The following is a 15157-nucleotide window of genomic DNA, read 5'->3' as shown; positions in this document are numbered from 1 at the left end:
TCAAATGTTGATGAAAATAGCGACACTGAAAGAATAAAATATGTTTCAGCTTAAAGGGAAAAATGCATCTTAATAAGGGTTAAGTTGCAGGACAAAACTATAACATAACTTGCATGTATCTTACAGTGCTCATGTGTATTTCTTGTAAATTTTGGCTCAACTATGTAAGTGGAAAGGAAAATGAAATAAAAATAATAAGTTCTATGAAGTTTTAAAAGAACACACAAGACATAGAACAAAAGGTTATTTAGTAGAGTTCAGAATGAGAAAGTTTAAATTGCAAACAGTTAATAAACAATTGAAATACATAAAACCTATCTCCCACTGATGTTAGATCCATTTTCTTTAAGAACAAGGGATCAATGAAGAAAGAAATTAAAACATTCTAAGTTGGAGTGGGAAATTAAGTTACTGAGGTTGGCAAATGAGAGTAGGTGATGGATTACTATTTTCATTATCTTTGGGAAAACAGATATTAAAGCCATACCACTGATGCATTTATCTACTTATGGTGCCTAAGATGGCTCACAAGAATGTCTAAAGAGGAAGAAATAGAAATATGTTTGCCAAGATGTCCTGTGTCATATGTAAGCAAATTATCACCACAACACCTGAGGCATTTTTCTAAAACATCATACCATTGAATTATCAAGTGTAAAAATAAATCTGTGGGAAAAAATGAGAATAATTGTTTTCAAACAGGAAATTGGAACTGTAAATATTTAAATTTGCCTTCAACAAGCATGTGGTATACAATCTAAAATAGTAGAAATCCAATAAACATCTTACCTCATGGTTTTTTCCCTAACAATTTAAACAAAATATGTAAAGCACTGTTCCTGGCTTATGAAAAGTGCTCCATAAATAATAATAATAATAATAAAAGCAACAATCAACAGTAACATCAACAAAATTAGTAACAGGTAATGGAAGCTTGAAAGTTGAGAGTCAATATGACATAATGACACAGGGACCTAGAAAACAGGTTTATGCCCCACAAATATACATTTCAATGGTTGTGGATGTCATTTAACCTCATCAAACCTTAGACTCACTTCTTAAATGAGTGTGGTACAGTACCTGATGTAAGTCTGGACTGGTACTGTTCCTAGCCTATTATCCTTCTACTTTTCCTCTTGGTACTAAGTCTTAGTTGCAGAAACAGCCACTTAATTTTTTCCTAATGAAACACCACTGTATTTGTTGTGTTGGGTTCTTTGTTTTGCATGGATCCAAGACTCACACAGTCAACTTCAAAGAGTGGAAGTTTTTTAAAGATGCATAAGAAAGACAGGATCTCATGGGATCCAAGGTTTGAGACACAGTTTGGAAGACGGAAGATACATTGGATAGCTTACTTAAAATATATTAGCAATATTAGGGGTTGAGTATGATGAGTACATGGGGCTTGAGACTAGATATGCTGCCCAAAATATAACCCATTGTAACTGGAGGAAATGCATTAGGTTCTCACACATTCATGATATTATGACCTCATCATCATTCACTGCCATTGAAGTACTGATCCTGGGAGCATAAGCCTGGTTTCATGTTCTCCTGGGGTGCAGTTAAAGGTTTTTTGGGGGGTTGGAGCCATTTAGTTATCACTGGTTGAGATGGACCCTGATAGTTACCTTTGCAAACTTCTTATTTCTCAGGGATGAAACCAAACCTAATTTCTTTTTTACCCAGGTCAGAGTGCCTATATACTACCAAGAATTCCTTTTCCCACCACATTTCCAATACATAGAAAATAAGTGCAAGGATAGGTAGTGAAATGAGAATCCAGTATTTTTAATCAGTTATGTAAGCACTATATAACCTAAATCATGCTTTTTCAAAATATTACATTGGAGAGTGTATATTAAGAATGAGGCCAGTCAAACGTCACACTCTCTCTCTGGAATATACTCTTTGAGTGTATAAACCCAAGAATCTGCCTGACACGAGTTCTGGGATCACCCCTTGGATGGTAATGACCAGTAATAATGAATTTCATCTAGTCCCTTGAGAACACTGTGTTCTCTTAAGCTCCCATGCCTATTTATATTCTCTTTTCTCTGCCTAAGATGCAATTTCCCACAAGTTCACTTGGTATATTCTTCTTCATTCCTCAATTCTCAGGTAAAAACCACCTACATTAGGAGAACTTCTCTATTCCTCCAGCAAATGTAGGCACTGTATTACCCAGGTTGGCATCAAACCATGTAGATTCACCTGCTGAATTAAACTCATCATTTGCCCCTAGCTACCACTCCATATTGTTCAAGTGAAGAGTCATGCTTTTCATCCTTTCTATATTTCTGTCACCATCGTAATGGCTAGCCCAAAATAGTTGTTTAAGTAGTGTTTGTTACTTGGAACGTTCTGTGGAAATATTTCTATTTCTTGATCCAGAAGGGAGACCACTGAGTGCAAGAAAGGATATCATATGCCTGTATATGGTTCCATCCAGTAACCAATGCATAAAGTTAATATTAACTCAGAAGGATTTATTTAAAGTTTAATAATTGCCATTTTAAATCATTTTAATAGTAACGACATTGATCATTTTAAATCATTTTAATGGTAGCTTGACAATGCTCTTCTTAAAAAAGCATGCAAATATGAGAACCTCATGTATTTTGGTTCAGGATTTCACTGAATTAGTGAGGAAAGGAAGTTGAATCAATCACAGAGCTAGTGTGTATCGAGTACCTGCATTGTATATGGTGCTATAAAATAACAAATCAAATGATATGATCCACATCTTCCAAATTTTATGAACATCTAAGGCATCAAATTTTAAAATAGTAGCTAATATAAGAGAGTAATAATAATAATAAGTTTAAAATGCAATAAGAAAAATCAGTGCCTCTGTTATTCTATTAGACACCCTGTGCCATAAGCAAAGAGAAAATACTAGGGGGACGTGTGGATCACTTTGTTAAAAGAGGACATATTCCTTTTCTAAATGGACTTACACTGAACAACTGTGCTAAATGTAATGCTTATTTGGGGAATTGTGCTTAATTATCCTGATACCACACCCTACTCCCCAAAGCTGCTTGTCACTAGCCCACCAGGTGAGGTCTAAAGGTAACTTCTTCAAAGTGAATGAATCAAAATTGAGCAACATATCAGGGTACATGAATGGATCCAGAGTATAAGATCCCCTCTCGTGGGAAGGGGTGAGGTATAGTTTCATTAATAGTGGTGGTGTTTTTCCATGGGATTAGAGTGATTAGATATTTTCAGGGAACAGACTGAAGGAAAAGGTTTCCAAAAGAAAGATAGGGAACTGAAAGCTGGCACATTGGCCCATCGAGAGTAGAGACACCTGGGAGAGAGACGTATCCTGGTGAAGGATTAACCTTCATTTACCTTCCACTGCAAACTGGAATTGCAGTCTGAATGTATCTGAGGCCCAGAGAGGTAAACTTACCCAATGTCGAGTGTGTTTCAGACCCAAGTAGCCTGATTTTAGAACTCACCTCCTTAACAACTTTAAAACACAGCCTTTACTCTTCAAATTATAATTTATCCCCAGTCATCATAATTTCTCCCTTAAATTGTCCTTTTTATCAGGGAAAAGAACTTCTTCATTTGTTGGCAGAGTTGCCAAAGAAACAGTATAGAAGGAGAAAGAGGGACCAGAACCAAACTTTTTCCTCAAAAGCTCCAGTGCAGAGTTGACACAGCTTAGAGAGTCCTCAGTTGCCAGCACTGAGCGCTGGAGTAGGAGGGCAGCCCATGGAGAGCTGGAGAGCCGGGGAGCAATGTGGAAATAACCCCATTGCTAGGGAAGCGCTCCCAAGCACATAAGATTGAGACAGACCAAACATTTAACCACAGAAGGCAAGAAGAAGTTGTTCTTCTAATGAAGAAAGTCCAAATCTTTGAATTAAAAATGTACACCAAGACTTTTAAAATGCAAAACCAGCAGTTTTTAAATCAAGCTTATAATTCCAGAAAAAATTTTTTAGAAAGAAAGAAAGGAGGCAGCAATGGAGAGGTGAGCCTTGACACTAGCCTAAATGGACACTGAGAGAGGAGGAGGAGGATGTGGGTAACAGTTTGAATAAAGGATGGGCTATTCTTTTGTCTCAGTTTAGTCCCAAACTATGTATATTGAAATATCTCTCTGTACCAGATCATATGCACATTTTATGAGGTGGTGCCAAACAGAAATCGATTGTTTATCCACTCAAGAATCTTGAAAAGTTCTAGTGAGAGCTAAAACATAAGGTGGTTGACTTATGAAAAAAAAAATAATGAAAGCATGTCTGCACTGCTATGTGGATTTAAAACCTAAATAAAAGAAATGCCCATCAACAGTAGATGGACAAATAAATTGTGGGACATTTACATGATGGAATCCTATAGTGTAATGGAAGTGAACAAACTACAATCAAATGCAAGACATAGGTAAATCTAGCAAATATAATGATGAGGGAAAGAAGTCAGACATGAAGTAATCACTGTATGGCTAAATCTAATATCAGAAATGGACAAAACTAATCTATGCTGTTAATGCATGATAATGATTAATCCGGTAGAGTAGGGTACATTGTTTCTGAAGGGGCAATAGGAGGGTTTGGGGGTAATATTCTTTTTCTCATCTAGTATGTGGTTACATAAATGTGCTCAGTTTGTAAAAAATCCATCAAGTTGTGCACCCATGATTTTATGTGCATGTGTGTTTGTGCATGTTATGCCTCAGTTAAAAAAAAAAAGTAAAAAAAAAAAAAAAAAAAGAATTCTGTATATAATCTTGAACCCAGATGGATCTAGCCTATGTGTACATCTATAATTTAAAGTGGGTACACCATAAATGAAGAAATCCCCCTGGAAAACTTTAAACTGATACTGGAGGGAAAACATAGACTTTGAGAGAGGAAGAGAAAGAGAAACAGTAACAATTAAAAATCTAATTAGCTCTGTGTTCTAATACAATTGGATGTAATTATCTGTGCCCTCAAATACAAAGCATTATTCTCTTTTTAGATAGCAAATATTTTTAAATGCTATACTTATATGGGGGGAAATGATATATCTTATTCAGAATTCCTATTTACTCACCTTTTTATTAATATAGACTCTTACAGCAAAAGAATTCATATTCTTCTGATAAATTCTGTTTTGGGGTTTTTTTTACACCAGAAGAAAGATGATATTATTCTCACAACAGTTAGGCAGAAACCGGGAAGCCAGTAAAATGAATCACTAGTGAGAGATTTGAAGCAACAAATTTTGTTTCTTTTATTTTGATCTGAAAATGCTACTTCTTAATGAGAACGTCTACACACTTTGTGACATGCTTTGCCCAGAGAATGTCTAAGCACAATATTTATATCAAGATTGTTAATCAGGCATACTCAATAGACGTACTCAAGCAATTTTAAGAGAATAAATGCACCTGAGCATGCTTTCCTCTTCTACATTCTTCCTAGGGTAGAAAACCTTTTGGCTAAGCTCTTTTCTTTGGATAAAATAGTTCCCCACTAAAATTACCTCAAGAACAGGGTTGCAACTATTTTCAGAAAACATGTGGACTAGAATTGTGATAGGAAAACTGGATGTAATGTAGTAGTTTTCTCTACTCCCTAATCTGCATGGTGAAATATGTCCACCCAGAGCTCCTAAGCCCTCATTTAGAGTTCATCAAATGCAGATCTGCTTTTCTCCCAGTTCTAATTCCATTTTGGGAGAAGGCATCCAATTGCAAAAATGTCCAGAGAAGCAGGACCTCCCAATGAAATATGGCTGCTAGAAGCTCACCCTCTGAGGAGTGGGTAATTTTCGGGGAAAGGGACTGGGCAGGAAAAACCTGGATGCAGGCGAACATAAAATGACTCTAATAGCTGCAGCTTTGGATCCCTTTAGCCTACAGCAATTAAATTAGTACCTTCTAGTGCAAATTCCATGGAGAGTGGGTGGCATTTCGAAACCTTTACTTCTCACAGCCTGACAGGCAGTGCATCACTAGTCAGCCTGTGATTTCACAGCCCTTTGTATTGGAGTCCTGAGGCACAGCATATTATTGCTCAGGCATCAGAGGACGGATTAAAGTCAGTTTCTCTCAGAAGGCACAGCAGAGCTGCTAAGACTCGGCCTCTCCATTGCCATAGCCATAATACTCAGTCATCCTATGTCAAAGAGAAATGCCACAAATACATTCTTTATATAGCACTGCTAACTGAGGTCCTGCCAAGGACCATTATTCCTGGAAGCAGGAAAAAAAATCCATGGACAACTATGTTTAGTATAAACCGTAAGGCTAATCCTCCCTTTTTGAGATTTATACAATACATTGGGTTTGGGTTATAGAGAAGAAACTCTATAACTTCATTTAACCTATTTGTCTCACCCTAATCAGACCATGTTTAGTAATTAGGGCTCTTATTTTGCATAAAACAGGAACCAACTCTTCAAGTCATGTTATCATGAGTAGTAGGGGTGGGAGGGGTAAGAATAAAATGCAAATATGAACTAGGAACCTCTACATTAAAGCTCTTGTTCTCTTGTCTCCTCTCCTTGGAGAGCTAATTCTGTCTTTTCTCTCAAAAAAAGCTTACTCTGTACACAATCAGTATACATGGCAGAAGGTTACTCTAGCAACTGATATTTTTCTATTTCCCATTCAAAATATCATTTCAGGGTTAAATTAGATTCTTTTATTTCTGATTACATATTTTAAGGAAAGGGACTTGGGCATGGTATGGGGGTGAGGACAGAACTTTGAATGTGTGTAAAATTACTCTCATCTCTGCTGATGTTCAGCACCTGTAAACTGAAGACAGACTGACAGAATGAAAGAAAGAAAGAAAGGAAAAAAGAAAGAAAGAGACAAATTCCAGTCAAAAAGAGGGCCATCAGTTCCCTGTTGGAATAAAGAGTGTCCTACATTATGGGCAATATGCCATAGAACCCTGTCAGCCAACATTTATAGAGCACATATTATGAAACAAGCACAGATCTAAACACTTGATGTATCTTGATTCATTTCGTTCACATAGAAAACCAATGAGATAATACAAACATTATTCCTATTTTCCAAACCGAGACCCAGAGAACTTAAGTAACTTGCCTAAAAAACATGTAACCTGTAATTTTACAGCCAGCGTTTGAACAACATAACTGATCCTATGCGGAACGTTAACATATTTTTGTGTAAAGATGGGAATTAAATGAAGTGAAATTGCCAATTTTAGTGTTATTGTTTTTATTATTACTAAGCCCTGACTTAATAATAAACCAACAACTAGACTGTTAACATGTTGTGGGTCAGCATTTAATTTTATACAAAGAATTGGTACAGAAGTATCTCAAAAGATCATAAGTATTATCTTTTTTTCTTTTAACACTATAAAAATCCTAGTCAAATCTGCCTGACCTAATTCTCTTCAGTTTAATTTAGATTTCTTTTCAACAAGTCTCACCCTAAGATTTGAGTATTTCAGTTATTTGAAAGATTCAAATAAGGTATGTTTATGTTTATTGTCAAGTGTGAATAAGAAGACTTTACAGTTCATCAGTTACCCCTAATTGTGTGTTTAGGACAGTGCTGCATATCCAATAGCAGGCTTCCTTTGTTGTTGAATGAGGCTGTGCGTTTGGTGATCTTTAATTAGTCAAAAGCCTAATAAAATGAAATTTACCTCACTCGATTTGCCAAGTATATCAAATCACCTTTGTAAAAACAAATTAAGTATGCCATAGGTGTTGTTTCCATTTAAACTTTCAGCTTCATTTTCTAAAGAAACCATGTACTATTTTAAGTTTAGCAAAGCTTAAGAAACCAGGGTGAGGCATGGAAGTAATTTCCTGAGGGGCTAAGGATTGCCACCACACTGAGTGTAGTAGAAGAGAGTTAGCTGTTTCCTGAGCATTCAGTCTGATTCCCAGATTGCTGTGCTTAACTCAAGTGGAGAAATTCATTTTAAACTTTTCAATAACCAAATATACTTACGTATAAGTCTATTTTAGCAAAGGCCACAGAACATCATACCCTGTTTTAAATTTGTGGAACAGCTTAAAGATGCTAAAAGGTGCATACCCTTTATATATATGCATATATACATATATATTTGTATATATATACAAATTTGAAAACCTGCCCTCCAAAAAAATGGTCTTCGTAGGTTTTCTGTAATAGCATTGTAACAAAAGAAGAATGCCCCTTTCTAAATACAAGATAAGGTATTTGCATCTCTGGCCCTGTTGAAAAAATCCTCAACTTGGAAATAGTTAATTATATCCAGAGTTATACCCATATTTATATGCATTATTTTTTTATTAGAGAAGTTGTGGGTTTACACAGCCATCACGAATAAAATAGGTATAGGATTCCTCTATACCACCGAACTACCAACACCTTGCATTGGTGTGCAACACTTGTTACAGTTTATGATAGCACATCTTAATAATTGTACAATTAATTAAAGACCAAGGTTTAATTTAGGATTCACTGTTTGTGTCCTGTAGTTCCATGGATTTTTAAAATTTTTGTTCTGTTACCAGATATACAATCTAATATTTCCCTTTTAATCATATTCAGATATACATTTCAGTGCTGTTTATTGTGGTCACAATGTTGTGCTACCATCACCAACATCCATTACCTACACATTTCCATCATTTCAAATAGGAAACCTGTACCTTTTAAGCCTTAACTTCCCATTCCCTATCTCTACCCCATCCCCTGGTAACCTATATTATAGATTCTGACTCTATGAGTTTATTTATTCTAATTGTTTCAAATAAGTGAGATCATACAATATTTGTTCTTTTGTGTCTGAATGATTTCACTCAACATATCTTCAAGATCCATCCATGTTGCATGGATCAGGACTTCATTCCTTTTTAGGGTTGAATAATATTCCAATGTATGTATATACTATATTTTCTTTATCTATTCATTATTTGATGGACACTTTTGGCAATTGTGAATAATGCCACTGTGAACATTAGTGTGCAAATTTCTGTTTGAGTCCCTGCTTTCAATTCTTTTGGGTATACACCAAGTAGTGGGATTGTGGGGGGTCATATGGAACTGCTGTACTTAGCTTTCTGAAGAACTACAAAACTGTCTTCCACAGTGGCTGCACCATTTTACTTCCCACCAGCAGTGAATGCATGTTCCTATTTCTTTGAATCCTCTCCAACATATGTTATTTTCCATTTTTAAAGTAGCAGCCATTTTTTTTATAATAAATTTTATTTTGAAATAAGTTCAATCTTACAGGAACAGTTGCAAAAACAGTACAAACCCCATACATAGATCTCCATCATACCCCGACCCCCCTCCCCCAATACCCCGATCCATCACCTTTAAGATCATGTCACACCACCGTCTCTTTCTTTCCCTCCCTCCCTCCCTCCCTAACACCCATCATCTATTGCTCTGTCCTCTGAACATATGAGAGCAAGCTACACCTATCTTTGAACAAACAATATAATTCACATATACCATTCCCATGGACAAGAACATTATTTTATGCAATGTCATTAAGTGCAGCTAAGAAGTTCAAGAAATTCAACATTGATATAAAGCTTACATTCTATATTTCTTAAATCCCCATTGCCCCTTCCCCCAATTCTTGGAACCCCTACTCTACTTTTCATCTCTTTAGCATATTCTCTGATACTTTCTTTGTGTTTACCATGGGGCTTAAATTTAATGTCTTAAATCTATAACAATCTTGTTTTTCTTTGAAACCAACTTAACTTCAATAGGACATGTAAACTGTGTTCCTATACTCCTCCATTCCCCCACCTTTATGTAGTTCTTGTCAAAAATTACATATTTTACCTTGAGTCCATAACCACCAATTTATCATTACAGTTTATGTATTTTAGATCCTGTAGGAAGTAAATAGTGGAGTTATAAATCAACAATACAGTAGTATTGGTATTTATATTTACCATGTGATCTTTACTGGAAATCTTTATTTCTTCATGTGGTTTCAGTCAATTGTTTAATGTCCCTTCCTTTCAGCCTGCTTAGGGCTGATCTACTCGTGATGAAGTCCCTCAGCTTTTGATTATCCCCAGGAATGTTTTCATCTCCCCCTCATTTTTATCCTTCAGGTGTTTGTGAATTCTCCAAGTCTCTGATGGTCATTGACTTCTATTTGTATTCCATTGTGGTCAGAGAATGTGCTTTGAACAAATTCATTTTTTTATTTTTTATTTTATTGAGGCTTGTTTTTATGTCCCCACATATAGTCCATTCTGGAGAAAGATCCATGATCACTAGTGAAGAATGTGTGTCCCAGTGACCTGGGATGTAATATTCTATATATGTCTGTTGAAATTCTCTATATTGCTCTCTCATTTCTTTGTTTCTCTGTCAGTAGGGCTCCCTTTAGTATCTCAAGTAGGGCAGGTCTTTTGTTAGCAAACTCTCTCAGCATTTGTCTGTCTGTGAAAAATTTAAGCTCTCCCTCAAATTTGAAGGAGAGTTTTGCTGGATAAAGTATTCTTGGTTGGAAATTTTTCTCTCTCAGAATTTTAAATATGTCATGCCACTGCCTTCTCGCCTCCATGGTGGCCGCTGAGTAGTACCTACTTAGTCTTATGTTGTTTCCTTTGTATGTGGTGAATTGCTTTTCTCTTGCTGCTTTCAGAACTTGCTCCTTCTCTTCAGTATTTGACAGTCTGATCAGACTATGTCTAGGAGTGGGTTTATTTGGATCTATTCTATTTGGAGTTCGCTGGGCATTTATGCTTTGTGTATTTATATTGTGTAGAAGGTTTGGGAAGTTTTCCCCAACAATTTCTTTGAATACTCTTTCTAGACCTTTACCCTTCTCTTCCCCTTCTGGGACACCAATGAGTCTTAAATTTGGACATTTTATTTTATCTATCATATCTCTGAGATCCATTTCGATTTTTTCAATTTTTTTCCCCATTCTTTCTTTTGTTCTTTCATTTTCTGTTCTGTGCTCCTCGAGGAGGCTGAGTTGTTGTTCAACCTCTTCTAATCTTGTATTATGAGTATCCAGAGTCTTTTTAATTTGGTCTACAGTTTCTTTAATTTCCATAAGATCTTCTATTTTTTTATTTACTCTGGCAATATCTTCTTTATGCTCTTCTAGGGTCTTCTTTATGTCTTTTATATTCTGTGCCATATTGTTCTTCAAGTCCTTTATATCCCCTGCCATGCTCTCATTGCCTGTCTGTAGTTCTTTGATTAATTGGGCCAAGTACTGTGTGATCTTTTGATCTGAGTGTTTGGGTTCGGGTTCTCCATGTCATCTGGTTTTATCATATGCTTTAAGGTTTTCTGTTGTTTTTGGCCTCTTGGCATTTGCTTTACTTGATCTTTAATTTGTTAGAATTGCAGCTTGGTGACAAACACTTTCTCTAACTAACCAGCAGATGGTGTCCGTGAGTCACTTATTCCCCTCAAGTCAGTTCTCCTCAACTTTGTGGTGTGTGGAGATCTGATTCTTGTGGGGTCCAATTGGTGCACTTAATTTGGGTGTGTTGTCGGTGCTGTCTGCCCTCAATGAGGGGCGTGTGCCTGAGTGGTTAGGGAGGAAGGGCAGGTTTAACAATCAAACCTCCCAGGTGTTCCCAGAGATTTAAGGCTGTTCTCTGCTGCTGACCCAAAAGTCCTTGGTATTGGCGTAGGTTCCCTGGGATTTCCGAGTGGTTCCCCCCTCCCTGCTGTGCTTTTCCAGGACCTCTGTTGAAGGGGGGAGGGCCGTGCCACGTCACAAGCGAGCGCCGGCCTCCAGGGAAGCCCTGGGCCACCGGGCTGTGTAGGGGTGTTCCCAGCCCACTTCAAAGATGGTTGAATGGGACGTGTTAACTTCCCCCTTCCTCACAGCTCCACCCTCCCAGCTCCGGGACAATCAGCCGTGGGTGTATTCAAGGCCACTGTCCATGGCCGATATTGTGTCTTACGAGCAGTGCTGCAGGAAAGACTCCCTGTCAGGCTGGATTTCTTGGCTCGGCTCTGTGCTGTGTGTTCAGCCCCGGGCAGGAGTAGCCCCACCCGCTGGGGAGACAGCTGCAAGTCGTGCATTTTTTTTCTCTCCTTTTGGCTCCCCTTTGCTCCCCTGGACCCGAGACAATCAGCAGTGGGTGTGGGAAGGGGTATCCTCCACCGCAGACACCAAGGCGTTAGTCCAGACCACTCCCGTCTTATCTGCAGCTGTTCCCGGGCTTCTTCTTTTTTTTTTTAAATGCCAACCCACCGTTTCCCCACACCACAGCATGGCCAAGGGACTCAGCCGACTCACTCACTCATTTCAGAATGCAGACTCCTGGTTTCACCAAACGCACGTTCCCTGTGGCTTTAGCAAATCTTGTCTGGCTGGTGTTACTCCGGAAGTGGTGTTCTGGGTCACTTTCTGGTTTTTTATCTAGTATTTTCCATGGAGGTGATTTTTGCTCTGTCTCACCTAGCTGCCATCTTATGTCAAATCCAGTAGCAGCCATTTTAATGGGTATGAAATGGTATCTCATTGTGATTTTGATTTAAATTTCCATGATGGCTAATGATGTTGAACATCTTTTCATGTGCTTTCTGGCCATTTGTGTATCTTTGGAGAGATGTTTATTCAAGTCTTTTGCCCTTTTTTAAATTGGGTTGTTTGTCTTTTTGTTAAGTTGAAGGATTTCTTTATATATTCTGGATATTAAACCTGTATTGGATATGTGATTTCCAAATATTTTCTCCCATTGTATAGGTTGTCATTTTACTTTCATGATAAAGTCCTTTGAGGAACAAAATTTTTTAATATTGATGAAGTTCCATTTATCTTTTTTTTTTGGTTTTTTGTTTTTTTTCTTTTGTTTGTGCCTAACAAAATGTCCTGAAGATGTTTCCCTAAGTTTTCTTCTAGGAGTCTGATAGTTCTAGCTCTTATATTGAGGTATTTGATCCATTTTCAGTTGCTTTTTTTCAAATGGAGATCTAGTTTTCCCAGCATCATTTGTTAAAGAGACTATTCTTTCCCAATTGCGTGGTCTTTGCCACCTCATCAAACATAAGTTGGCCATAAATGTGAGGCTTTATTTCTAAGCTTTCAGTTCTATTCCATTGAACCATATGTCTGTCCTTGTGCCAGTATCATGCTGTTTTAATTACTATGACTTTGTAATAAGTTTTAAGACTGGGAAGTGTGAGTTCTCCAACTTTATTCTTCTGTTTTAAGATGGCTTTAGCTATTCAGTGCCCCTTACCCTTCCATATAAATTTGATGATTTGCTTTTCCATTTCTGCAAAGAAGTTTGTTGGAACTTTGATTGGGATTGCATTGGATTTAGAAATTGCTTTGGGTATTATTGATATCTTTATGATATTTGGTCTTCAAATCCATGACTGTGGAATATCTTTCTGCTTATTTAGGCCTTGTGATCATTAGGTTCATGTGTCAATGTGGCCAGGTGATGCCGTCCAGGTGTCTGGTCAAGCAAGCACTGGCTTAACTGTTACTGCAAGGACATTTGTGGCTGGTTAATAATCCAGAAGGCTGGTTTATTAAATCATCAGTCAATTGGCTGCAGCTGTGACTGATAACATCAACGAAGGATGTGTCTTCCACAATAAGAGAATTCAATCAGCTAGATATAATCCAGTCAGTTGAAAACTTTTAAGCGAGATAGATAGAGGACCTTCACTTCTTCTTCAGCTTGCCAATGAAACATTTCCTGAGGAGTTCATCAGACACCTTCTTTAGAGTTGCCAGTTTGCTGCCTGCCCTACAGACTTTGGACACTTTTTTAAAAGCTTGTATTTAGATATCTCATGTTGATTCTGTTTTCCCAGAGAGCCCTAATACAGGTCTTCTTTATTTTCTTTTAGCAATGTTTTGTAGTTTTCTGTGTGTAAGTCCTTTACATCCTTTGTAAGATTTATTCCTAGTTATTTGATCCTTTAAGTAGCTATTGCAGATGGAATTTTTTTCTTAATTCCTGCCAATAATATAGAAACAGTACAAGATTGAGGATGCTGATCTTGTGCCTCACCACCTTCCTGAATTCATTTATTAGTCTAGGAGCTTCATTGAGGATTTTTCAGGATTTTCTGTATATAGGATTGCATCATCTGCAAATAGGGAAAGCTTTACTTCTTCCTTTCCAATTTGGATTCGTTTTATTTATTTATTTGTTTGTCTTACCCAATTGCTCTTGCAAGAACTTCCAGAACAATGTTGAATAACATTGCCAGTAGGCATCCTTGACTTGTTCCTGATCTCAGAGGTAAAGCTTTCAGTCTTTCACCATTAAGTAAGATGTTGGCTGTGGACTTTTCATATCTGCCCTTAATCATGTTGAGGAATGTTCCTTCTATTCATGATGCTCTACATGTTTTTATCAAGAAAGGGTGGTGTATTTTGTCAAATGCCTTTTCTGCATCAATGCAGATGATCATATGTTTTTCATTCTTTCATTCTGTATATGTGGGGTATTACATTAATTGATTTTCTTATGTTGCATATCAGGGATAAATCCCACTTGATCATGGTATATAATTCTTTTAATATGTTTTTGGATTCAGCTTGCTAGTATTTTGTTCAGGATTTTGCATCTATATTCATAAGACATCTGGTCTGTAGTTTTCTTTTCTTGTGGGGTCTTTATCCTGCTTTGGTATGACTGTGATGTTGGCCTTGTAGAATGAGTTAGGGAGTGTTCTATTCTCTTCAATTTTTTGGAAGAATTTGAGCAGATACAGAGTTGTCTTCCTGGAATGTTTGTTAGAATTCTCCTCTGAAGCTATCTATTCTGGACTTTTCTTTGTTGGGAGGTTTTTCATTACTCATTCAATCTTCTTACTAGTGCACCAGTTTGGATGTATTATGCCCCCCAAAATGCCATATTCTTTAATGCAATCTTGTGGGAGCAGACATATTAGTGTTGACTGGTTTGGACTCCTTTCACTGAGTGTTTCCATGGAGATGTGACTCAATCAACTGTGAGTGAAATGCTTAGATGATTTCCATGGAGATAAGGACCCCGCCCATTCAGAGTGGGTCTTGAGTTAATCACTGGAGTCCTATTAAAGAGCTCACAAACTGAAGGATCTCAGAGCAGTGGAGAGTGATATTTTGGAGAGCAGCTGAGAGGGGCATTTTGAAAAAAAAAGGTTTGCTAGCAAAGCTAAGCGAGAAATCCAGACACTTAGATGTGCAGGAGCTGGAGAAGCTAAGAGAGGAAA

This window comes from Choloepus didactylus, chromosome 7 (genome assembly GCF_015220235.1).
Source record: "Choloepus didactylus isolate mChoDid1 chromosome 7, mChoDid1.pri, whole genome shotgun sequence".
Taxonomy (NCBI): domain Eukaryota; kingdom Metazoa; phylum Chordata; class Mammalia; order Pilosa; family Megalonychidae; genus Choloepus; species Choloepus didactylus.
Note: the sequence above shows the minus strand (reverse complement) of the source record.